The following is a 26,378-nucleotide window of genomic DNA, read 5'->3' on the forward strand; positions in this document are numbered from 1 at the left end:
ACAATTACTGAGACTTCTTCAGTATAGAAGTAACCATCACAACTTCCTGTTCTTATAAGAATCATAATTAACATATTCATGAGATACTGAAAATGTTTAAGAATATTTAAAAATACAGACTCCCTAAAAAAAACCCATACATATGTACAGAGTACTGCACTATTTTAGAACTGTTCATAACAAAAACATGTGAACATATGTACAGTATTTTAAATGCAGACAAATTATACTTCAAGAATCACAGTTTGATAATGAGATTGCTTGATATTATAATAGTTTTTGAAAATCAGTTTGAACACTTTTTAATATTATTTTATACTCATTAATGTTCAAACTGAGTTTCAAAAACTATTATAATATCAAGCAATCTCATTGTCAATATGTGCACAATGTGTGACAAAGATATTGATCTGAAGAAAAAGTATACTGGGCTTGTTGCAGCATCAAATCTATGTTCTAATTGTCATGCTTAATAATATAAAATTGACATGACTATGAGTTTTCTAACCTCTAATTATGGATGCAAAGATTGTATACTGGAGTATGAAAGAAATGCGAATTTCCATTTATTCATCTCCAGTGCAGCAGCACTGTGAAACACACTGAAAGATATAGTCACTTTGATAATAACTGTATCAGGTGCATTTGTTTTCAATCACTGATACTGTCTGCTCTGTCATGAAGCTTCTCCTCCAGTTATCTGCTGGAAATGCAACATGGGCAGACAGATTTGACTGAATAAATCATCATTCTCTAGGCCTAGACTTTATAAGACTGATAAAAATGGTTTTGCTTTTAGAGTCAATTTCAATTTTTATCATTTATGTCTTACTAATCTTCCCAGTCCTTGTGGTAATGCTTCCTTGAATGCATAATTATTTCAGTCAGTAACATAATTCAGAATTGCTAACCTTTCCAACTTATCATGTATAGCTTCAAATTACACTGCCTGGAATCCTTTGCTGTGCTCATTCAACAGGTATAGAAAATTCTCGATGATAATTCATGTTTACCAGGCTCAGCTTCCCATGAAGAATGTCAACATGTGTCAATGACTTCATTATTAAAGCAGATGTTTGATATGCAATTAATTTAGATTTACTTAATTACAGCACAGACTGACATGTGTGACTAGTTATTTCTTATGTTACATAGTATGTTACAGCACAGGTTGACATGTGTGACTAGTTATTTCTTATGTTACATAGTATGTTACAGCACAGGTTGACATGTGTGACTAGTTAGTTCTTATGTTAGTATGTTGCAGCACAGGTTGACATGTGTGAATAGTTATTTATTATGTTACATGGTATGTTAGAGCACAGGTTGACATGTGTGACAAGTTATTTCTTATGTTACATAGTATGTTACAGCACAGTTTGACATGTCTGACTAGTTATTTATTGTTAATATGTTGCAGCTAAAGTTGACATGTGTAACTAGTTATTTATTATGTTACATAGTATGTTACAGTGCAGGATGATGTGTATGAGTAGTTATTTATTATGTTACATGGTATGTTACAGCGCAGGTTGACGTGGAGCTAGTTATTTATTATGTTACTTAATATGTTACAGCGCAGGTTGATATGTGTGACTAGTTATTTGTTATGTTACATAGTATGTTGCTTTTATTTTTACAGTTAATGTAAATGCACTTGCCATTTTAAAAGCTTGGATTTGAAAATGTGCTCTCATCTGACTAAATGCTCTACAGATAGTCACTAATAACATGTTATGAAAATTATGTGAATTAGTGTCTTTAAAATAAAAAAAGACTACTAACTTATAAAATGAATTTGCTTTTATTTAAGCAAACATGAATGAGAAATGAAGGTCTTCTGTATCCACTGAGTATTATAACAAAATGTAAGCAGCTGCCCTATTCAGTGCTTTCTGCATTCATTCTTACTGCCATAGACATTCTAGAGTCTAATGATTACTTAAATTATAACCCTTTCAGGCATTGCATTTTATCCCAGAAAATTACCACATTTTCCTTGAAGTATCTCCTCACAGTTCAAGTCCTCATTCCAACTGTCCATATTCCCATCTCCAACTTATATTCTTTTTCTCCATGCACACCCCCTACTTACAACAATTATTACTGTCCATCTGGAATTTATCATTGTTATGTCTTATTTAATTCATTAGCTAGATGTCAGGTTAAGTTCACATTCATCCCCTAGTTTTTTACTATTTGGATACTTTGTGGTGCAATCCTCCAACCTCCGTATAACTGCTAGAAATGGGCATAGCATATCAGATATTGCCTTGCAAATGGCATGAATGGTGGAATAATGACTTCAGAATCACTAGACTGCAGTGTCCACATTGTGCATACCAGCATACTATTGGTCATCGTTAATGACCTTATATTCAGAGCTGCATGCTTCGTCAGAGATGAAATTTTTACCCCAGTCGTTGGTGTACTCTGCTTAGTGTAACTGTCCAAGCATGCACATTTACTATGGGGTGCCATAATCTTGTAAACTTTTTGTAGAGAATCCCAAGCGCATCTTCTCAGCCTACAAAGCAGGCAACCACACATGGATCTCCCAACTCAGATACGTGTTAACAATCTCCAGCTATGGCATCTGACACACAGTAAAATGCAGGACCAAAAGTTACAGAGACAACTCATTGCCTAATGTTTTCTTCTCCATTCAGTCAGATTTCAGCCGTTTTCCTATTTTTGTTACATTTCAAATCAACATTTGGGGCCCTCTTAGTTACATTCTTCTTATAAACTTTATGTAAGGTGCCATGGCAAAGGATTTGCTGAAATCCAGATATACACAGTTTTCAAACCACGCATCATGTTTGCCTTTCATATATATATTTTTATTTGTTCTTTTGCTTGTTTATTTTTGTGGTAGGTGACCTGGACCACCAAAGCCCCTTTTCAGTCACAACCCAGATACATAATGCAAAAATGTGTAAAACAAGAATAAATGTACAACAGACAATAGCAAAAATAAATCAGTTCATTAATTTAAATAGTAAGACTGTTCATGCCTAGTGCAACTATTACTCGATGGAAGCAATTAGACAATAGCTTTGGATGTAAGCAGTGCAGAATTGTCTGCTTTATGTATAGTTTTATATTGAGTACTAACTTTGCTTTCTTGTTTTTTTTTTTCCTTTCTCTCTTTATTTTAATGATACTTATTTCAGTGTTTTCAATATGTTTTTCTTTGAGTTTTAAAAGTCATATTTACCTTACAATTAATAATTTCATGTGCACTAGTTTTACACTTCAGTACCCACAGCTTCAATCCTTTTTTCAGATTCCTTTTGCATTTACAGATAGTTCCTTTATCTAGCATTGCCTTCCAATAAATGTTAAAATAGAAAAAAGAAAAGGTATACATTTTTTCTTAATTCCCATCATGTAACTAGTATTCTAAACTGTTCATAGGATACTAGTATAAGAACTTAATTAATCAGTATTCTACTTAAATAAAAAGAACAACACAAAGTCCTTGTTTTAAAGTAGCTTTTCTCTCTATAACTGGTTGCCCAAATTGTTCCGGAGATAAGGAGTAATATTAATAGAATCAGTTTTAATGCAAACATGTGCCTGTAGGAGAAAAATGTTCCTAAAGTACAAGCTTAATTACAGACTTCCTGTATGAAGTGGGAGACCAGGTCATGCAGGTCCTGACATTTTAAAATATACACTGAGACAAATTAACAATGAATTCTAAAACTCACAGTTTCATCTTTAAAGCATATTGATAAGCTATTTCACATACTCTGCTGCAATTTTCTCTTGTTTTATATATATGCATATATATATATATATATATATATATATATATATATATATATATATATATATATATATATATATATATATATATATATATATATGTATATACTAACTCCAACACTGCATTATCTTGGAGTAAGGATAATTCTCCACAATACCACAACCTCCGACTGTATTTAACCCAGCCCCTCCCCATTCTAAGGAATTCTATTTATTTATTTATTTTACATTTGTTAACAGGGATGCCGACTGGACGATGTCCATTTACAGCGGAGGCCGGGGGAGAAAAGCTCCACTTAATTAAAACAACAAATAACAACAATAATGATATTATACATAATGTAAAAACATTGTTATACTAGTAGTATTTAGTGAGAAAAGAAACAGTAAAAACATTCTAATCAGCAATATTTACATATGTACATTCTGTTTGTTGTGAAAATAAACGGACAGAGATTACAACAAGATCCTGTTTGTCAAGGGATAATATTTGTAACACCCATGCTTACTGAGGGCATGAAATATGAGAGAAAAGAGAAAGTGTGGAGGTAACAGATTTTAGGACTATGTGACACATGGACAAAGCCATGAACTTATAAGATGGGCCTTAAGGCCGTTTGTGAATTGTGTTGCATTTGATGCAGAAGTCACAGGTGGAGGGAGATTATTCCAAGTTTTTGCTATACTGTGTGAAAATAAAGCTTTACCTGTTGTTAGCTGAGGTGATAGAGAGGCGTGATTTGTTGACAGAGCGGAGTGGAGTGGACGATTTGATGTATAGTTAGTCAGTAAATGCCTTACAGCTGGAGTTTTGTCAGGATGTTTTAGGTTGTTGTATGCTTGGTGACAGGTTAATAGCTGTGGTAGCTCAAGCCACTGAAGTTGCCTAAGAGATATGCAGTGATGGGTTCTAAACGGGGAATTTTTTGCAAACTTGGCGATTTTGTTATAACAAGACTCAAGTTTGTCTAGGTCAGATTATCTAACATAAGTGAGGATTGGGGCTGCATGCATTAGTGTGGAAAGAAGGTGGGTTTGGGCTAGGGTGACCTGAGACTGATCTGATAGACAGTTTTTATGTCTGTATAGGGAACCCTTTTTTTTTTGTGTACCTTTTTATAGTTTGAGAGATACGGATGTCAAAGTGGAGGTTGTTGTCTATCTCGACACCAAGGAGCTTGTTGTGGAGAGAGGGTGAAATGATAGTTCCATTATTGGAGGAGATAGAGAAGGAGAGTGGAGAGGATTTGCTTTGTTTGGGGAAAATAGAAGTAGTTTTGTTTTGTTGGGATTTAAGATAAGTTGAATATTAGTGATCCATCTTTCTACTGAGGCAAAAGATTCTTGGGCGAGGTGCTGTAGGGTGGTAAGAGATGGGGCTGAGCAGATTAAGGTGAAATTATCTGCATACTGTATGAGTGAGGCCTGCAGGGTAGAGGTATGTAGGTTACTGGTGAAGATAGAAAAGAGCAGTGGACCCAAAATGGAAGCTTGAGGTACACCAATGGTGGTTGGGAGTAAAGGTGAAGGGGAATAATGTAGGAGATTTTTCCACAGTTGAGGGATATAGGATTCCTGTATGGAGTGGTTGTTAAGGATTGAGACTTGGTAGGATATGGAGTCAGCAGCCATTTTTAGAACATTTGCTGGTATACCATCTGCTACAAGAGTAGTGGGTTTAAGTTTTGAGAGATATTTTTTATTGTAGAGGTTGGGACAGGTGAGAATGCAAAGGCAGATGTGTTGTTAGGAACTGTTGGCATGGATGAGTAGCTATTTTTGGATAGTTGAGTAGATATAGATTTAATGGATTCAGTAAAGTGATGATTGAATTTGGAGGCTATATCACTATCTGTATTTGTGGAGGTTGAGGAGGGAGCTGGTGTGGTGGTTTTACCAGGAGTTAATTGCATGCCAGAACTTTGGAGAATTTGTTTTGGATACTTAGTAGGTAAACAATTGCCTTAGCTTACCCTTCCTAGAAACAAAGGCAAGAAATACTTCCAAACAGCTATTCCAAACAAAACACATTTATCTACAGCACAAGGGATGTATAAGTTTTAGACATGGAGGCACCATGTGATTTCTTCTGGAACAATCTTATTAATTATGGATATCTGACAAAGCGTACACATTACTTAATACTAACAGAATATGTATCACTTTTAGACACACTCACATGCACGCGCACACACGTGCAGACACACACACACACACACACACACACACACACACACACGCACACACACACACATACACACACACACACACACACGCACACACAGAAATAAAACAGAAATGTAAGTGACTGAAGCAAATCTCTCTGCAGTCCAGTAAACCTGTGACTATACATGTAATAATAAACTAACATTTACTTATGTAGGAGTTCTGTCAAAAAGCACTCCTAAGTACTTATAGTGCTCCATTTGATGGATAAGGTACAAATCACACAGAGTGCACAACATACATGTCACAAAGCAGGCCATCTTCTACTTCCAATAATCACATAATAGTTTGCCATTATACAGAAAGATGACTAGCATCCAAACTATAGAGTTTAGGGTCATGTATTAACACCAGAATAAGTCATATTTATTAAGTCATATACATCCTGAAATCCCCCCCCCAAAAAAAAAAATTGTAACAGGTGACACTATAATCGGGAAAACATACACCATAATCACAAATCTTTATTAGGAACAAGTCGCAGTCACCTGCATGCCAGGGATTAGTTTACATATATGCCAAATATAAAACAAACAGCTTCACAGACTGCCACAGATCACAGTGTCTGTAGTTACACAATCTCAAATATAAAAGCACTCCATCATTCCAAATGAAATAAAATGCTCCATTATTATTATTATTACTATTATGGTTGTACAAACCATACAGCAGACTGTGGCTTCACTCTTACGAATGAAATAAAAGAAAGTTGCAGGGCACTGGATGTAGATCTATTGAGGCAATTAAACAGGAAAGGAAAAAGTAAAGTGAGGACATCTCTAGGAACATAATAATGAACACAATAATAGGACTAGAAACGATGGATATCGTTAAGCAGGAACAGTTGAGTGACAACTACGGGGAAAGGGAATAAATACTAAGGGAAAACAATAAAGTCAAGAAAAAAATGGAAAGTTTTGATTCTGGATAGGGAAAAACACTTTTTTTTTTCTTCAGACAGTAGTCTGGATAAAATATAAGCACCTGCAGGGTAAAAGGAGTAAGTGGGGTAACACGGAAGTGTTGAATAAAACACAGCAAGAGATTCAAGAGTTAATGACTCTCTTAAAACAAAACAGAGAAATAGAAAAAGCAGGGGATAGCTAACCCATGAGTCATTATGAAGTGTAATGGAAACTGAAATTGAAACGGAGGCAAATGAGAGGGAGAAATGATGGAACTCTTAAAGTAACAGGGTGATTTCAGTATAGGTGACAGAAATGTATGAAGTCACAAGGAGGATGGGATCAGTGTAAGATCAACAAATGACACTGAGTAAGAAGGGAAAAGAAGGCAGGTTAGGCTGAAGATTCAGAGAGAGGAATGCAGGAATGTGACATATTTCATTAGTGAGAGAATAAGGAAGCATGTACGAAATGGGTTAAGAATCACTTTATTTGAATAAAGTATGGCAGATGAAATGCTGTGATGGGCTTAGAAGGAAGTTGTCTTTTCCTGAAGACATCAGGGGTCATGACTGGCAGTTGCTGACGGGGACTGTGTGCGTACTGTCATTTAGGACTGAATGCGAAATGGAGAGACAGAGACAGAGAGAAAGAGAAGTGACTGGAACATTATACTGATGGTAAACAGAATGTACAAAAAAAAAAATAAGGAATAAACAGAAAACACAAAACAACACTAAGAGTTAAACAAAAAAGAAGCAGACAGAGATGATGGAGGTAGGACAGAATAGTGAATAGTGACACTGGGGTTGCAACTCAAAGTAGCTCAGCTTAACTAAAAAGCAAGATACAGAACAGACAAATACTCATACTCGTATAGGAAACAAGAAAAAAAAAGGAATGCTTGAACTAGACTTATTGAACTAGACACAGGAGGAGATGAGATGAGTTACTTTTTTAGACCTAAAGAGAAAGGGGAAAAGAAAGAAAAAGGGGGCACAACAGTTGAAACTTAAAAACAAGTAGAATCTCTTTGGCTTTAAAAGGAGATAGCTTCCATGGTAGAACAGCAGATTTGTAATTTGTACTTTGTTTGAATTGTTTGAATCTTTAATTTTAAATAACTTATCCTAGCCTTGCACGTCTAATCAGGACTGTTTATCCAGATTTTTCCTCAAGTATGAGTATTTTTGGTTCTCACTTTAAAGTTTGGAGTGGAGGTGGGGGGCAGATCAAGGGATCGCTCGGGCAACAGATGAGCAGCCTATACCTCTACCTGCAGAAACATAATTTTTGAAAGCTAATGGTTATCAAAATTTGTATTAAAACAATGCACTTGTATATTTTTTATTTTTCAAATTCAGTACTAAATAAAAAAAAAAACAAAAAAAAAAAAAAAAAATTAAAATATTATAATATCTTTGTGCCTTCTGTGCCCAGGCTGTTACAGAGAGACCCTATAAAAATTAACTTATTCTCTATAATACTTACTCTGCAACCATTTCCACAGACATTTGAATATACTGGACAGATGTAAAGACACACAGGTATGTGTTCTGGGCCCTGCTCTATTTAATGTGTTCAGCTTTGTTCTCATACAGGGCAATGAAAACCAGACCTAGCTCTTTGCATACAGTACCAGAATTGGATTCAGTCTATTGGGGTGCAAGTCTGATGAAAGAATTGCTTAAGATAGAGATAAGTTCCAAAAGGCTTCAGTACATGGATCTGTAAAAAATAGCTAAGGAATGCAGTTTGTGCTTAGTACTGGTTGACCTTAAAATCCTAGACCTGGAGGCTATTAATACAAAGCTCAGCAACCATTGGTTCAGTTTGGGAGGTAGAAGAATGTGAAAACTCAGAGCCATAATTAAGTCAGGGTAAAGGGTGTGACTGCCCGAGGTGCAAATTGTTAGGGGGTGCTATCAACATATACTGGCAGGGCATGATGACAGTATCAGCATTCATTAATGAAGCAGCAATGGTATTGGGCTTCACAAATTAATATTGGTATTTAATTTGCAAGCAGTTTGCTATGGTTTCAGAGGACTTTTTTTTTGGTCTTCCAAGTAGACCCTTTTTATTTTTTTAAGATTGGGTTGGGGTGCCAGTCTGGAGAACCACTCAGGGTACCAGTTAACCTAGATATGTCTCTGTCAAAAAACAAATGTTAATCCATCAATGTTTATTTCAGGAATATGAAAAAATAATGTGCCAAATTAGGCCTTCTTTAGGGGATGGCTGTAGTAATGCATATAGTTCTGGAGTTATTACAGAGGTCTGACTGCTACAGAGTACATGGGAAAGGCAGTTGTGATCATATGACAGACAGAGACAGTCATGTATATACACAAGATAGGGAGATTGACTTCTTTTTGCTAGAAAAGATAATAAAGATGGTAGAAAGCAGGCACAACATTGGTACAGAGGGAATGAATGCAGATTTGGGATGAAATTAGATTGGATATAAAAGGAAGATTATGTTAGGGAAACATGTTTACTACATAAAGGATCGCAACTTTTCCAAAATATGTGAAATATTTCTTCTAGGATGCGTTGCAGACTGGTGGAAAGAATTGTCAGTTTGTGAAGAAGGCGTTTGGGTTTTGAATAACTCAGAGAAATTTACAGCAATAAGATAGAAAGGGAAGGGCAGCTGTTCATTAGTAGCTGCAACATTCAAGTAGTCCAGATAGACTCAGAGTCTCCTAATGTCAGAAATTATTTTATCTGATCCCCTTAAAATGTGTATTGTCTTCCCAATCCTCATTCCTCTATATTTACTGGTCATCAATTTATCCCTCAAAGATACACCAAGATTTCCCTTATAAGGAATGCTGTCATTTGTGCATACACCAAGAATACCAAAAAGTATATTGGATTAACCACAATTTGGCCAGTGTGAACACCACACACAGCCTACTCTTCTATTATTTTATAGGCAAATGTTTTTATTAGGGTACAACTTTGGCACTGCATTGAGTATTAATCAAGTAAATGAATATAAACATGGTTTGAAAACAGGTCAAACAGTAATTATTTTGCTAAAACTGAATACAAAAGGGGCAAGTAGTGAGGATTAAAGGATGATACTGCATGCTGGGAAGGAGATTGTGTCTAATGTGATACTGATACAGATTTTATGTATTTGCTTGAAATGTCAGACTCCATAGGTTTCAAATGTAGCTGAGTCAACAAATGAAGGTTTTAGAGCCTATGCTCTCAAAAGAATGCTTCTCAACTGATGGATTTCGTTTGTAGAATATTGTGGCATCTGCGTAACTCTCTAGATATTTGACTGCATGTTTGGTGAGCTTCAGAGAGACATTCTGTAGCATTCTTTTGATTTCTCTCTGGTAAGCATTGCTTTCATTCTCCTTACATCAACCTTAAAGATGTTTTAAAAAAAACACTTACCTGGAAATATCTTAAAGATAGAACCAGATTGTTTTGTCCCTTAACAGGATTAGCTTAAATCAAGTTTATAAGTTGACACTTTTTTATCTCTTTTACCATAGCAATTCTGTGTTAAAATCATTGTCTGTCTGGCTGATAAATGTGAACTAAAAGGTAAACCAGAGAGATGCTAAGCAATTCACAAGTCAAATACCCATTTAATACTGCACTTCCTCACACTTGAAACATAAGAAAATAATTCAGAAAGATTTATTATGTTCTGACAGTAAATAGACGTAGAAAATAAACAACTGGATAACACAACCCGGATGGATGTGCAATAGACCACACACCACGCAGCATCGGATGCATGCAGATTAAAATTATTATTAATCAGCACGCGAATCAAAGCAATATAACACAAGTTGTTACAATGCAACTGCAGATGACATTCTTCCTGAGAACAATATGATACAGTTGAATTGCGTTTTAACTGCATGAGATTTACAACGTTTGTTATTATGTTCTGACAGTAAAGAGCTTTTCTACATATTCGGTATTTGAAATGTTGTGGTAAATTTATAAAACATTTTTGAAATATTGGGATAATCTTACAGAATAATATCTTTATCCCCAATAATGACTGTCTTCAAGCTAGTTCATACAAACTACCTAGAGAACCATTCATTCCTCCAGAACAGGCCCATTTGTTTCCTAACTGAAGAAAGATCTCTCTGACCAATTCATTATTTTGATTGAGTGAGAGACCATCACCTCATTTTGTTCATCCAGAGGTGAAAATTCATAGTCATAAAAGGCTGTCACACTGTGTAGTGCAGTACAGGCCCTAACTCCCTCATCCTTTCTAATCTCTGAGTGTGGTGACTGTGGCACTTACTAAAGCAGTGTGCTTGGGGAGGAACATACATGTATCATGTACTCAAATACATATACCACTCCACCTGGCCTTCTGCATTTTGGAGTCTCCATAGCCATACCTCTCAAACTCTATGATATTTCTGGGAAAATAAAAAAAAAATAGTGGTGAGACAAAAGCCCAAATTCTGGTACGGATTTTAAATATTACTTTAATAAACTTAGAAAATTGATAGAATAACAGGTTTTGCCTTAGCATGCATTTTCTGAAGAGTATGAAGTCTGAAATGCAAATGTATGCCTTTATTTAATAGCTTCACTCCTCAAAGATTTCTCAGAAAACTGAAAATTTCATGATAGCCAAAAATTATGAGACATTAGATGGAGTGAATACTCTAAATGGGCCATAGGCATGAGTGTATGTGTGAGTGTGTGGTAAGGAAGAATTACCCCTGCAGGGCTAGTCACTTGGCAGAATAAACTTGGCTCTAGATGATTGTCACTGGTGAAGTGACACCCTGACCCCATATGCAAAATGAGAAAAGGAAAGTTTAGATGAATGGATGTATTGACGTATGAAAAAAATGAGACAAACATCTGGGCATTTTTCAAACATTTTGACTATTGAAAGGTATGCCAATAGGCCATAGTACTGCATACCTCACCCCTTGCACTCCTACAGGGGACTGCATTGCATTCAACAAGACTGACCTCTTCCCCAAGGATGGGGGAACCAGCACTGTTAGCTTTCTCTCTTTCTCCCAACCTGACAATTTCTCCCAACCTGCCAGACAGTTCCAGTTTTCTATGACACTAATTGAACATGTATCACCTTATCATTGTCAAGGCTTTATTGCTGTAGGCCACAGAACCAACAAGTGTTATATAAAACATTTTTTAACCTTGACCATGTAACTTATTTGATAAAACAAGAGTTATTAATAAACATTGATGACATTTTCTGTTTCTTTTTCATAGAAGCTGTATGTTGAGCAAAAATATTGTCATCTGTAGTATTGTACACATAAACATAGCTTAGATGTCTGATCTCTTGTGGTGTGTAGGTAACAGATTGCCATTATTCTCATAAAAAGTAATCATTGCTATGGCAAACACTGACATATGCTCAGCTGATACTAGAGTGTTTTATATGTTCCTTATTATGTTTGCAGGTATGAGTTGTATGGAGTTGCTAACACCTGAACATGCAACAGCAACTGCAGAGGAGCACACAAAGTGTGAGCTTGGCTATCCTGTCACCCATGTTATACCTCCAGCCCAGTCAGAATGTCTGACATAAGCACATTTACTGTCTTTAGGTCATGCCAAATACACAGCCTGATCTGAACACATGGCACCACTTGGGGGAATTACAGGAGATGCAGGCGCTGGCAATGTAGATGGCAGCATTGGTAACAGTTTCTTCTCAAACAACCACATTGTGGGATAATGCCAGGTTGGCAGGCTGCACTAAGATAAGATAGGCAGGCTGTTTAAAGTATGTTCCAAACATATTGTCATCCCACCACAGAACTGAATACTCAGGGACAAAATTAAGCCCTCTCTTAAGTAGATCAAGGTAAGCAGGTCAAATGTGAACATCACTCGAGTTGTATATAGTATAGCCATCCATACTAATGAGTTCCATGTTACCTACATTCAAGGCTGTCCTACCATCAAACATTTGGTCATTAGTCAGTGTTTGAACTCTAATGAGACTATGATTAGTAGTCATGTTAGGATGACTGTTGGAGGGAATGTCATGGTTTTGCAGTATAACAATTCGATACCACAGTTGGTACCCAAATTACACATGATATGAGAGGGTGTGTTTGATGCTGACCTCAAGGCTAAGTTAGCTTGTAGACCTAGAATTATATATAGTAAAGGATAGAATATCAAATAACTATCGGAACTTCATGAGAACAGAGTTGACAAGCAATATAGGTCCATAATGACTAAACGTGGAGCCTGCAATTGGTGTAAGTTTATTAACGATGGACTACATGTTGAGATAACGGGCTACTATAGGAATCTTGAATGTCCTGGTAGGTGCAACTGTAATTCAGATATGGTGGTATATGTGGCCATATGCACATCCTGTCAGGCTTTCTATGTGGGCAAAACCACCAGGAGGTTAAGGGACAGGGTAGCTGAGCACACCAGGGACATTAGGAACAAAAAATCTATTAGTGCCCTATATTTGCACTCAATCATATGTCAACATTTTTAAAGGTTTTTGTTTTTTGTCATTGATCGAGTTTTTAGAGATGAGAGAGGTGGTGATCCAAAGTTAGATATTGAAATTAGGGAAACTAATTGGCAGTTCAGACTAAATGCTAAGGTTATGCTAAGGAACATATTTTGATTTCCAGTATTTTAAAACAAAAGAGGAAGGCTTGTTAGTTACCTGGGCACCATATATGGTGTGGTTTATGATAAGATGATGCTTTTTGGTACTAGCAAAAATCTTTTATTGTATTTTTTATTATATGTTAGGTAATGATTTTTTATTTTTTACATGACTCATTTAAAACATTGATTGTTTTGTTTGTACATTATATATTTGAATAGAAATTCAATGATTAAGTTTGTTTAATTGCCAATGTGACTAAATGGAGGGTTGGCTATTTAAGGAAGTTTATCACATTGTACACATGATTCTGATAATGTCTTGAGAAGCCGAAAGCTCTAAGTCATGGTTTTAGCCTGTGTGTGGAGTGTTTTTATTATCTGAATTAAAATGGCTCATTTTGGCCTTGGATTGTCCATATATTTATTTTTTTTTTATAATTGCAATGTAGCCTTCTACTTGTGTGGGGAGTTTATGAGGAGTGTCATCCATGCACAATCTAAATATAATTGCAATGTAGACATGTACCTTCTGTTTCTTTGGGGAGTGAATGGGATGAAATTTCATTTTAACTAGAAGCTTGAGTGATAGCTTTTTGCATGTGACTCAGGGAATGGAATTTTCCTGTTGCTAACAGCTTGCGTGATGGAGGGTTGACTGCCAGTTTATTCAGACTTTAATCTGTGACTTACTAAAAGTTCATTGGGAAAAATACATGCAGCTGTAGTTGCCTTGTAAAACCATAGCATCATTTAGCATGGTAAAGTGAATGACATGTCCCCCAGTGCATATGTAGGTAGATGGTAGAAAATATATTGCATCAGTTTTGTATGCCAGTACTATTTGCATGCTTGTGCATAGCATGTTGCAAATGTACAGACCATATTGCTAGGATGTGCAATATAATCATATCCATGCTTGCATGTGAGCACAAGCACACACACACACACACACACACACATACACACACACACACACACACACACACACACACACACACACACACACACACACACACACACACACACACACACACACACACACACACACACACACACACACACATTACTTATGTTGTGTGTTCAGGCAGAACACAATTTGCTCAATGCAGATTGGCAGCAGTATCGGTGTTGCATACAGTGCTGGTTTATGTATTCTTCTCTGAGGTGGCATAAAGCTTGTACCTAGCACTGTGTGGTAATTTTTAATGCAGGATCATCATACTTTGGAACATACTTCTTGACTTCATAGTGCAGGAATTCTGGACAAAGCCAAAAATAATAGAAAATCACTTTAAACACTACTTTTTAAAATAAAGGAAGTTGCTAGGATAGCAGGTTTTGGAAAAGTATGCATTTCCTGAATTAAATAAAGTCAGAAACTTGAATGTCTATCATTATTTAGTGACCTCAGTGCTTACTAAATTGCCAGAAAACCACATATGTTCTAAGAAATGAACCAGAATACTGACTCAAAAATCTGGGCATGCTGCAAAATTTTGGACATGCAAAGGTACTCTTCATACATATTGCTGTTCAAATATCCTTAATGTGATACCTTTATGGGCACAATAGGGAGAGCACAGTATAGTCAACAAACTGCAATAACAAATAATATCTAAAACTATGAGAGTTCACGCTGGGGTGTTATTCACTGTAATGACACCATTAGACCATATTTATTTTTCTGTTATTATCTAGTTAGATTACTGACTAAAGAACCTAGAAAACATAATTGCAATAAACAGACAAAACTGAGAGCAGCAACATTAAGTTACATGCTGCACCAAAAGTGGTGGGCTAGTATCGTGTCACCAACCCAAACCTGCATTACCAGAAAATAATGAAAACAGTTCATACAGTTATTCCTCAGAACACTGTTATACCTCCTAAGATAATTCAACAAAGACTTCATCCCATGTCCAGTTTTCCAGTTTTTGCAAACTGATACTTTAGAATTGATGGCAAATGGGCAGGTCTCTGTAAGGTGCATTTCAACTTCATATGAGAGTCCAAATAAAAAATAGAGGCATAGCTTGGCAGAGGTAAAGGGGGAACCTGCCCCTTGTGCAAAGCTTTAGGGTGCTGATTGGTCTTTAATGCATTACAGTGCATTACTAGTAATGTGTTTTTAGTGCATTACTAGTAATGTGTTTTGGATAATTATTGAAGAACTTCAGTGCTCCGTGTTTGATATGAACTGTAAAACTGTGTCAGCTGCATGGGAGAAATGTAGCAATCAGTTTGATATAAACTTTTTCTTCTGGCTTTTTCCCAGTCAGGGGTCACCACAGCGGATCACCTATCTGTTCATGATTGGCAGTGGAGTTTCACAGTGTGGAGTTGCCAGCCCGGCACCCAACCTTCCACAGAAGGCACACACATGCACACACTCACACCTAGGGCCAATTTAGAGTGTCCAATCCACCTACAGCATGTCTTTGGGAGGAAACTGGAGCACCCAGAGGAAACCTGTGACCACAGGGAGGACATGCAGACTCCACACAGAAGGCACCCCAGCCGAGAATCGAACCAGAGAACCTCTTGCTGTGAGACAGCAATGCTAACTGCTGCACCGCCGTGGCCACCCTAGTTTGATACAAACTAAAAGTAACTAAAAAAAGCTGAAGGGAGGGTGCAAGATCAGGGGACTGCACTGAGCACCAGAACAGCTAGCAACACCTCTGATAAAAAGTAGTGGTCTATGATACATTTATTTGGTACCGAAGCTTTTATACATTGACGTGTCTTTTTAAGAAGATAGTTTTTATTTTAGTTTCACATTACAAGTTTTATATATCTCTTAAAATTTAAAACATTTAATTTGTTAGTTCCTATTTTTTTTCATAAATGTCAGTTGTGTTTTATTTGCTTGCAGATGGGTTCAAGACACCTATATGGTGGCATCATGCTTACAGTCTGTGTGTCATCTGTTATATACCTGCATTAAGCACTTGTGGCTATAGTCTCATAGTAGATTCAATCTGGGCTGCAGTGATATACTTGCATGTAGACTTGTTTTGGTATAAAGCAATTTGCCAAGACATTTATAAGCTGAGTCAATAAATGTAAGAGCCAGCAACTTCATCTTTTCAGCCTTTCCAGCTTCTTTCTTGGGGAACGATCATGCTAGGACTAATGAAAGTAAATTTTGCATTAACTGCAACCTCGTTTTGGAGTAGAGTGACATACCATGTAATAACTGTTTTTTCTTAGGTTGGTACCCTGTAAGGTTTTTTGGCTGAGTTTGATAATGTATGGAACTCTGACTGTGACAATTTATTTTCTCCCACTGGAGACTAGGGTGGTATTCACAGTATTGTACTTTGCATTTTCATAGTGGTACTCTGGGAAGAGCAGTGCTACATGGTTATGCAAATCACAGTCTTTCAAGATGAATGCAAAAGTGCAGAGGCATTTTGTTAAAAATGCCTCTCTGTCACAAAAGCTTAATATGATTTAGGCAAAAGTGATAGGGGGCAGCAAATACACAAATAAGTAAAATTGCATGTGTGTATCAATAGGATTCATAGAAATAAATCTATAATCAACTTGCATACTAAATGTGAAAATGGTCCTGAACCTATGCTAGTAAGCAGCAGTTTACCATGAGAATATGGAGCTATGAGGGGAAAGGAAAAATGGAATATGTACTGCCAAACATTTTTAAAGGAGGTACAGTTATCGAGTTTGCTTAAATACATTTTTTTTTATTTAATCTTAGTGCTTGAGTATACATGGACAAACAACTAAAAGGAAATAGTCATTGAGGAAATATTTCATTTTGATGTCCGTGTAGAGTTTGTGCACACATGACCGATGTACTGAAGGGATCACTTGGGAAAATGTTTTATGTTGGTGCTTGTGCATACTTGGACATACAGCAGAAGAGATTGGTGAGGGAAATGTTTTATTTTGGTGCTTGTGCGTACTTGGACAAACTTGTGAAGGTACCGTGGGGAACTGTTTCAGTTTGGTGCTGGTGCATATGCTTGGACATACTACTGAAGGGATCACTTGTGGAATTTTTTTCATCATGGCACTGGAGGTAGCAACTTTGTCACCTCACAGGAGCTGACAGTGCTGGTGAGACAGATCTAAGGTGAGGTCTACATTCTCACTGTGCTCAGTCATGGTGGCCCCAAATCCTTTGTGTCAACAAGCAACTTTGTCTGTCTTGTATACTCCGTATGTCTGTCCCTGCTACCTATTCTACCCTACCTACCCAACTTGCTTATTCCTAAGCACCTTCTCCAACAGTTCGCTCTCTCTAAGCAAAAAAAAAGCTCTCCACTTTGCTGGTGTGACTTCTTGACACAGTTGATTTGATCCAATTAGAAATACAAAATTATTCTGTTGTTGCACCGACCCCTGGTGTGGGAACTCTTTAAATTCAACAAATCTTGAGTACAATTCTACATTTATGTTGTGAAGAAAGTATAATTATGGTACCCTCTCACCACCATCCTGCAACTTTCTTTATTTTTTTCCTTGTGTACTCTGCTCTGCTTGCCCCCATTTTTACTATTGTCCTATTAACTTCTTTTTTTCAACCATTTAATTTGGCCAAAACAATAGAATCACACAAACACACATGGCCAGAAATGGCCCATAAAAATGCCTTCACTTTTTACCCTCACCATTTTCAAGGAGCTTGGTATTGTGACCCAGTGCTGAGAGGCAGTGAATGTAGTCTCATTTCGTATTGTGAATTTTTTTTCTTAATGTCATTTGGTTTTATATTTAACTTTTTTGTGTCTATTTTGGCCTGTAGTATATTCAATTTGTTGTCCCATTCACTTGTTTTACTAATATACCAGGTAATCTCCTGTGATGCATTATTAAATATTAGAGCATTATGGTCCAATAATGGACATAAAACTATTGAAATTTCTCTGATCTGTGATAACAGATTGTTTGAGACAAAACTTGTATCGATATTTGTTTGTGCTTTATATCTATACGAATAGTAGGTAAACTGAAGTGAGTTTATTTTCCTTACCTCATATATATCCATTAAATTCATTAGATTTAAAAAAAAAATAATTAAGAGATTGGCTGAAGATGTGATTCTTAGCTTTCTATTTGTGGTTGAAACTTTACCTGATATAATACAATTAAAATCACCAGCCATTATTACTCCAATTTTCTTGTAAAAGGCTATAGTGTCTAAGATTTTTTTTGCATTTTTAGCTCCAATCCCTGGAATCCAATAAGAGTTCACTACTGTATATAGTTTTCTGTTCCATTCAATTATAACAATGCTTAGCATACCCTTTTTATTAACATCAGTGTATTTTACTTTAGGCATTACTTGTGAGTTCTTCCATAAAATGAGGGTGTCTCTTATTTTAGCTCAAAAAATCAGAACTTGCTAAAACCAAATAATACTTTAATGAAGGTTTATTAACATCATTAAGTAAATGTGTTTCCTGTTGAAATACTATTTCAGCTTTATGTAATTGCAAGTATTTGAACAGACTCCTTCTTTTTACTGGATTATTCAGTCCATTAATATTAATAGATATGCATTTAAAATCAGACATTTCTATAAGAGAGAAAAAAAATACAAGTATAATGAGATTGCATTTATGTACAGAACTTATCATATAATGGGCAAAACTTTTGAAACAAAACATTACCTAATGATATAACCTTAAAACATTCTATGATGGAATAATGTATTCCTCGTTTCTCAAAAAAGACAAAATACATCTCAAACTCTCCATTGGACTAACAAAGCTTAGCTCATGCTTCTGATTCATATTAATGTGTCTCCTGTTTTAGTACACATCATTTTAAAAAAGGCTGTCAGTGAGTTATTATGAATAAGAAAAGCTAAACATGTGTTCAGAATCTTTCTTGTAAATTGGACAAATGGAATAACTCTACAACTAACTTTCCTTATATCTCACATTATCTCCCTCATCTTCTATAGGGAGGAGGTCAGTTGTTATTTTCATTTTTAATAATTTAGAGGTCAGATGATTTTATATTTTTTCTATTTCATTACTCTGTGTAAAATTGTTCATTGGATCATAAGTTCATAAATTAGTACTAGGCTAACTGTTCCTCTGAGCCATTTCAAGCCCAACCAATTACCCCATGTGACAATCAAACCTTCCATCTTGTGCCTATAAGATGAACACTTTAACCACAATGCCAACTTCCCACATTTGTAGAAGTATTTATATTATTTAATTATATATATATAAATTTATTCATTCTGATCTCTTTCTATTTATGTTTCTATGACATATCTTGCACTATTACTATATAAGTAGGTTTTATATTTTAGCTATAGTCCTAGTATACAATGTCATATAACAGAACATTTATATTTACCTTTATATATTTAATACTCTTTAATCTAGTACTACTGTTAGAATCAGTCCTATTTTTTCTTAAATGTTATGTCTAATAGTATCTGAACATCTGAAAAATCTTTCTTTTTAAGATTCAAACTTTCTATGATAAATTGTTCTGAGATATTAAATTTTGTTATCATTAAAAAGAGATGCTAACAGAGAAACACATTCCTAAATTGTTTATCAGAAGTTCCATTCTATAGGCCTGTATATAAACTATCCTTTTGTTACACTGCATGCATCCAGAAAGGGTTCCTATCAGCATCTCAAACGTTGACAATATTGAATATGATATTGATGCAAGAATGCCGAAAGTGCAGAGCATCGAATGGGTAAACGGAAATCTCCATAAGGAGAGATTTCTGTTTACTACAATGTAGTGCGGTCTCGGAGTTGGTATATTTAAGTAACGGGAGCTGTGGGGGGTGCATGGGGGCTTGCCCCCCTTGCCTAAACCCTTTAGTTTTTTTTTTTTTTATATATCGGCATTCGAAAATTTAATAGTTTGATCATTTCAGTTTGATATTTAGTGATTCAAACTATTAAATTTTCGAAATGCTGCTATAGACCCATCCGGAACTATTTAATATCTGACAGTGCTTTAGAATGCAATTCATTGAATTTTTGCTTATCTAACATGTATTAATTGACATTTTAGCATATAATTCAAAATATTATGATTACTTACTTTTAGGCAGGAGGCAGTAAACTGGACAGTTGTTAGAATTTCCAGAATTCCCGCAGCATCACAAAAGTGTACATGTTTCTAACAAAGCTGCATCAAGCTGGTCTTCATGACAATGGCTTGAAGATAAACAGTTTATCAGCTACAATTGTACCCAAAAGTTTCACGAGTGAATCCTGGCTGCCTCTACATAACACAGCAATCTGCCAAACCCTTCAGCATCAACAAAAAGACAAACAAAAAAAAAAACAAAACAACAAAAAAAAAATAAAACATTTCAAAGTATGTTAACCACTAAAAAGCAATTGTATTTAAAGAATATTTAATGATTCAGTAAGCACTATTTGTATGAGATGTTTGATATAAAGCAGACTGTAATCATTTTTAAAAGAGACATAGCATATAAACTTGTGCTAAAAGAATGACAATTACGTATGATCCAGGTTTAACTTGTAAAAGTGTGAATGTTACTCTAATTATTTGATAACATTCCAATAATAACTTTTATTTATGTAAGAAACTGTATATTTATACTTTGTTTATATCATAGTATAAATTTTAGGGTGCTATTGCATGTCAAGTATACTATCAGTACCAAGCATTCATAACTATGTAATAACTGACAGTGGTTTAGAATGTCATCCACTAATTTTTGCTTATTATCTGACTTGTATTCTTTGAAATATTAGCATATAATTTAAATAGTGTGATTATTTACTTTCAGACAGAAGGAAGTAACCTGGACAGTTCTTAGAATTTTAGAACTCGCACAGCATCACAAAAGTACATATGACTCAAAGTTGTTTCAAGGCACCTTTCATGATAAGAGATTGAAAACATACAATCCAGCAGATGCAATTCACACAAAAATGCTCACAAGTGATTCCAAGCCATCTCCACATCACACCACAATCCCTTAAACCCCTCCAAATCACCAACAACAAAGAAACAAACAAAATAATTCTCAAAGTATCCCGACCATTAAAAAGCCATTACACTCAAAGAAATAACATTTGATGACTCAGCAAGCACTACTTGCATGAGGTGTTTAATAAAAAGCAGACTGCCATTGTTTTAAAGGTGACATAGCATATAAACTTGTATTTAAATAATAACAGTTATGTGTGATCCAAGTTTAACCTGTAAAAGTGTATTACTCTACTTTATATCATTCCAGTAATAACTTTTATATATGTAAAAATCTATATTGTTGGTACTTTGTTTATAATATAGCATGTCTTTCATGGGTGTTATTGTATGTGAAGTATACTATCAGTACACACTACTGGAGCATTTTAAGAACCCAGAATTTAACTTAACATGCCTCTTTAGTGTCATTTGTTGCATCTTGCATTATATTTAATAGTACATTACTCAACTATGCCAAGATATCAGAAAGTTTGCCACCTAACATAAGTTTCATAATAATGATGATTAACTTTTAATAATATGAATTTTAACATTTTATATGCTAAGTGAAAGTAAGTTGTGTTAATGTCATACATAGATAAAAGAATCAAACTCTAACATTTTAGAAAGGGAACTAGTAACCATTTGAAGTAGGAAAACAGAGAAAAAAAGTATTTACCTTGTTAAATGTAATATTCAGTGCCTGTTCATAAGTATTCAAGCTCTTATTTAAATTAATAGGAATTCATAACTATGAAATACATTGATTTTCATTTGTCCTTCAGTTTTTTTCTTTTTTTTTTGTATTTTATTAAACAACCATCTCTTGTTGCATTTCTCTTCAAAGAGGTTGATACATTCCAGTCCATTTCTTCTGTTTTTTCTAGGATTTTATTTTTCTGTATACAGTTCATTGCATCTTCCAAGGTATTAAAAATCCTTATTTTTACTAGAAACAAGATTTGTGCTTTATTATTTTTATTCTTTAAGCTTTTAACAAATGGCACACCTACTTTTCTCTTGGCCATCTCTAATTTAAAATAGTTGTTGCCAAATCTTATTGTATTCCCTTTCATTTTAACTGGATGATTAGCCCATACAGCGTTTAAGATTAAATCCTTATCTTGACTTGAGAAAAATGTTATGGTCACTGATCTTGGGGATTTTTTTTTAAGATGAGTTAGAAAGTGATCTATGTGCCCTTTTCATGCCAAAGGAAAAGCTTCAAGCGGGTTCAGAGTTTTAGACAGCCAGGTATTGAGGAACTGAAGTATGCTGTCTATCTCTTCTTTTTCAGGAATCATGTAAATCCTGATGTTATTCCTTCTAGATCTGTTCACTAAGTCTTCTACTTTATCCTAGAATAAGTTGTTTTGTTTCAGTAGAAATTCAGTGTTATTCTCATTCTCAAGTAATAGTCCATCAAAATCAGACACTGCATCTTCTATACTCAAGATTTGTGATTAGTGTTGTTTAAGAAATTCACTCAGCACTTCAACTTGTTTTTTGCAGTCCTCTTTAAAATTGTTCAGTTTACTTTCTAATTTAACTATCTTTACAGATAACTCACTGATGTTATTTAGTATAGCTTGATATATTTTTTTATAGCACTGTCCTGTACACTGGGCTTAGACTGGCTCATTCTGAGACAATTAGTTATCTCTAGTTTCTGATAGGAAACAGTAGTTAAAAGAATTTCAAACTTGTTATTTTTGTAGTAAGTCTTTCATCAGAATTTCACCTATAAATCCATCAAGTTTTGAAAGGTTCTATTTGAGTTTTTTTTTAGTAAAAATCCTGTCAGAGATGTTAAAATGAAGAAGAGCTAAAAACAGTGCTGTTAACTGATTACCGTCTTGGCCACCCCCTAAAGTGTGTTCTTCATAGCTAAACTGAGATGCCCCTTTCTGTGGTGTCAGTGGGTGATACACATCTCTCTGAGATATTGCCCTGACATGTGTTCGAGTCTTTCAAGGTACAAATGTTGAATATATCAGTGACCACTCACAGCATTACTTATTTTACAAATAATAATGTTTGTCTTTGTGTATTACAGGCATAACCAGTCAGGAGGAGAAGGAAACTACACTCACTACAATTCCAGTCTCACATAGACCCTGACAACAAAAACAAACCAAACACATAATTACACAAAACTGAGATGAGGAAAAGATCTGCCTAAGCAGCAGAGACCTCAGACAGACAGCCAAGACACAAACCCAAAACAAAACCAAAAAAAACAACAACACACACATATCATATCTCACAAAGCTGTGTGCCAAACAGTCACAGCCCTGAGAACAAAACAACACACCTACCTACACTTGTAATAGGTGACTATCGCGGAGGCTGACACCTGATGTCCCGCCTCAGGAGGAGCAACAGGGAAGGGGTGAGCAGCCTGTCCTGTCCACCACACGGTCACACCAAGGCACTCAGGTCAAATATGACTCAGTCATTGTCCATGCTGGTGTGAATGACCTGAGATGTACCTCCCTGGACTACATGAAAAGGACATGAGGCCTTATGAAACATGTCTTTAGTATGGCATACTGTAAAATCATCAGAAAGTTTGAGTAGACCTGTGTTATGAGACTGTGTGTTTGTGTTGGTTAGCTGATTATGGTAGTGTTGGTTGAAATTCCTTCTGAACATGCCCAGTTTAATTGTGTAGTAGATGCATGCCATTTAGCAAGAAGACCTTTAAAGAATGACTGACATGAGATATTTGTTGTTACTTGTTCTTTGTTAACACTTAGCTAAATTGGCCTTTTTGTCATGTTGTCTTTGACAGTGTCCATGCAGTAGAGTTAGTTATGTCACAGGCCAGTGCACCTTTCATGTATGTGCAATGTAAATCTACCACAGCTCACCTTAATGCTTCACCTGGGTACTTTGTTAGTGTCCTGTCATATAATTTTTAATATTGTTCTAAACAAGGCTCACTTCAGGGCTATATATTGATTACAATACTTTGAATTCAGATCTGTACTTTAATTCACTCATTCAAGTCAGCATGTCTAGTGTGGCACTTACATCAGGAAGGACACATGTCATATCATTTTATACTACCAGAAATGCATCATAGTCACAAATAAGTGTAGCTTGATATTTGCTAAATTGGGTAAATGTAACTTTTGATGCCCTAATGTTGAATAGAATCGGTGAACTTTGAAAACATTACTGCGTACATTTAATAAAGTGTTATGTCTTGAATAGCTAAATTTCTTATTGGATAGAAAGCTAATTAAATTGATTGATGAGAAAAGTAATTAAGAAGAGGTTAATTAAGTACCTTTCAGAAGCTAAGTTGGCTAAATATATGAAGGGAGAGACAATGATTGTAAGGAGTATTGTCTAGGATAGTTGTGTGAGCGAGGTGTTATCCACAAAGATGCCAGAATTTATGTAGCTTAATTTACTTATTTCTGTCTCATTCCAATGCAAAGCATATGTTTATTTACGATTTCATTTGCTTTTGTGATTTGTCCCAGTGAATTCAATAAAGGATATAAAAACTTGTTGAAGAAGTTTAACATTGTAGTATACATTTTTGCTAGATAGGTCATTTGGTGTTGTAATGATTGTAAATCACTATTACAATCATTGACATTAGCACCATCTCTGTTAAACTTAAATAAAAAAAGTAAGGAAAATAATTGTCATAGACACATTTCAGCAGATCTATACACATGCACAAAGATTGACTGACAGAGCCTTTAACATCCTACTACACCAAACCAAATTCACATTTTCAGAAAGGAATTTCGTTAATAGAATATAATTCTAAATAAAGTGATGTCTAAGCAACTGATGAATCATATTTGTAACTGGTGTTATTTTTTGCAGAAAGTTTTATTTTAACATGGTAATCTGACAAAAAAATAATAGGGAAAAGTAAAACTTATTTGAAATTCATGAAGAACACACAGTCTTGGGTATTCATAAACCCTAAACATAAAAATAAAATTGGAGCTTACAAACACAAGCATAAACTATTTATTCAAACTTTAACAAACATCAAACTTTAACAATCAAAGCTTTCAGGTAAAACACCCTTTCTCAATGCATAGATCACAATTAAAAAACATCAATCACAACAGATTATTGACATATTTACAAAATCTTATGCAAAACAGTTTGGCTCCACAAAGGTGATGGTAAGTTGTTCTAATGACACCCAGATAAACTCGGATACTGGAATCAAATTAGATGTCTCTGGCTGACAAAGTTCACAGATGATTGCAAGTTGGGAGCTATTATTAACTCCCCAGGTTATGTTGACATCCTACAGAAAGGCCTCACTGAGACCAATGGCTGGTGTCAGAACCATGGCCTTAAGCTCAATGACAAAAAATGTGTCGTCATCCCCTTTGGTAAAAACCCAGTCCCCAGAAGGTGTTATAAGAGATCTGGGAACACAGGTTGACAGCAACTTCTCTTTTGACTACCACATTGCCACTGTGGTCAGAAAGTCCTTCTATGTGGCACATCTCATTACTAAGGGATTTGCATCTAGAAAGAAAGAGGTCATTGTCTCCCTCAACTCTTCTCTCATTAGGCCAATCATTGAGTACAATGCCCCATTTGGCATGTACCTCACTAAACACCTGCAACAACTGGAGAGGCCACAAAAGTTCCTCACATAGAGGATCCTAGGCCTTAAATATTTGTCCTATATGGACAGACTCAAAAAATTCCAACTATTCTGTCTCATATCACCTGCTTAGAGGCAATCTCTGCTTGACTTACAAAGCCATGTCTGACCCAGATCTGTTAGTAATGCTACATCTAAAGAAATCCAAAGTCCATCCACACCACATTCTCTAGAGACCTCAACCTCATTACCACAATCAACAAAACATGCAGGAGGGACAGGTTCATAAC

Source organism: Protopterus annectens, chromosome 5.part1 (genome assembly GCF_019279795.1).
Source record: "Protopterus annectens isolate FY-2018-M chromosome 5.part1, PAN1.0, whole genome shotgun sequence".
Taxonomy (NCBI): Eukaryota; Metazoa; Chordata; order Ceratodontiformes; family Protopteridae; genus Protopterus; species Protopterus annectens.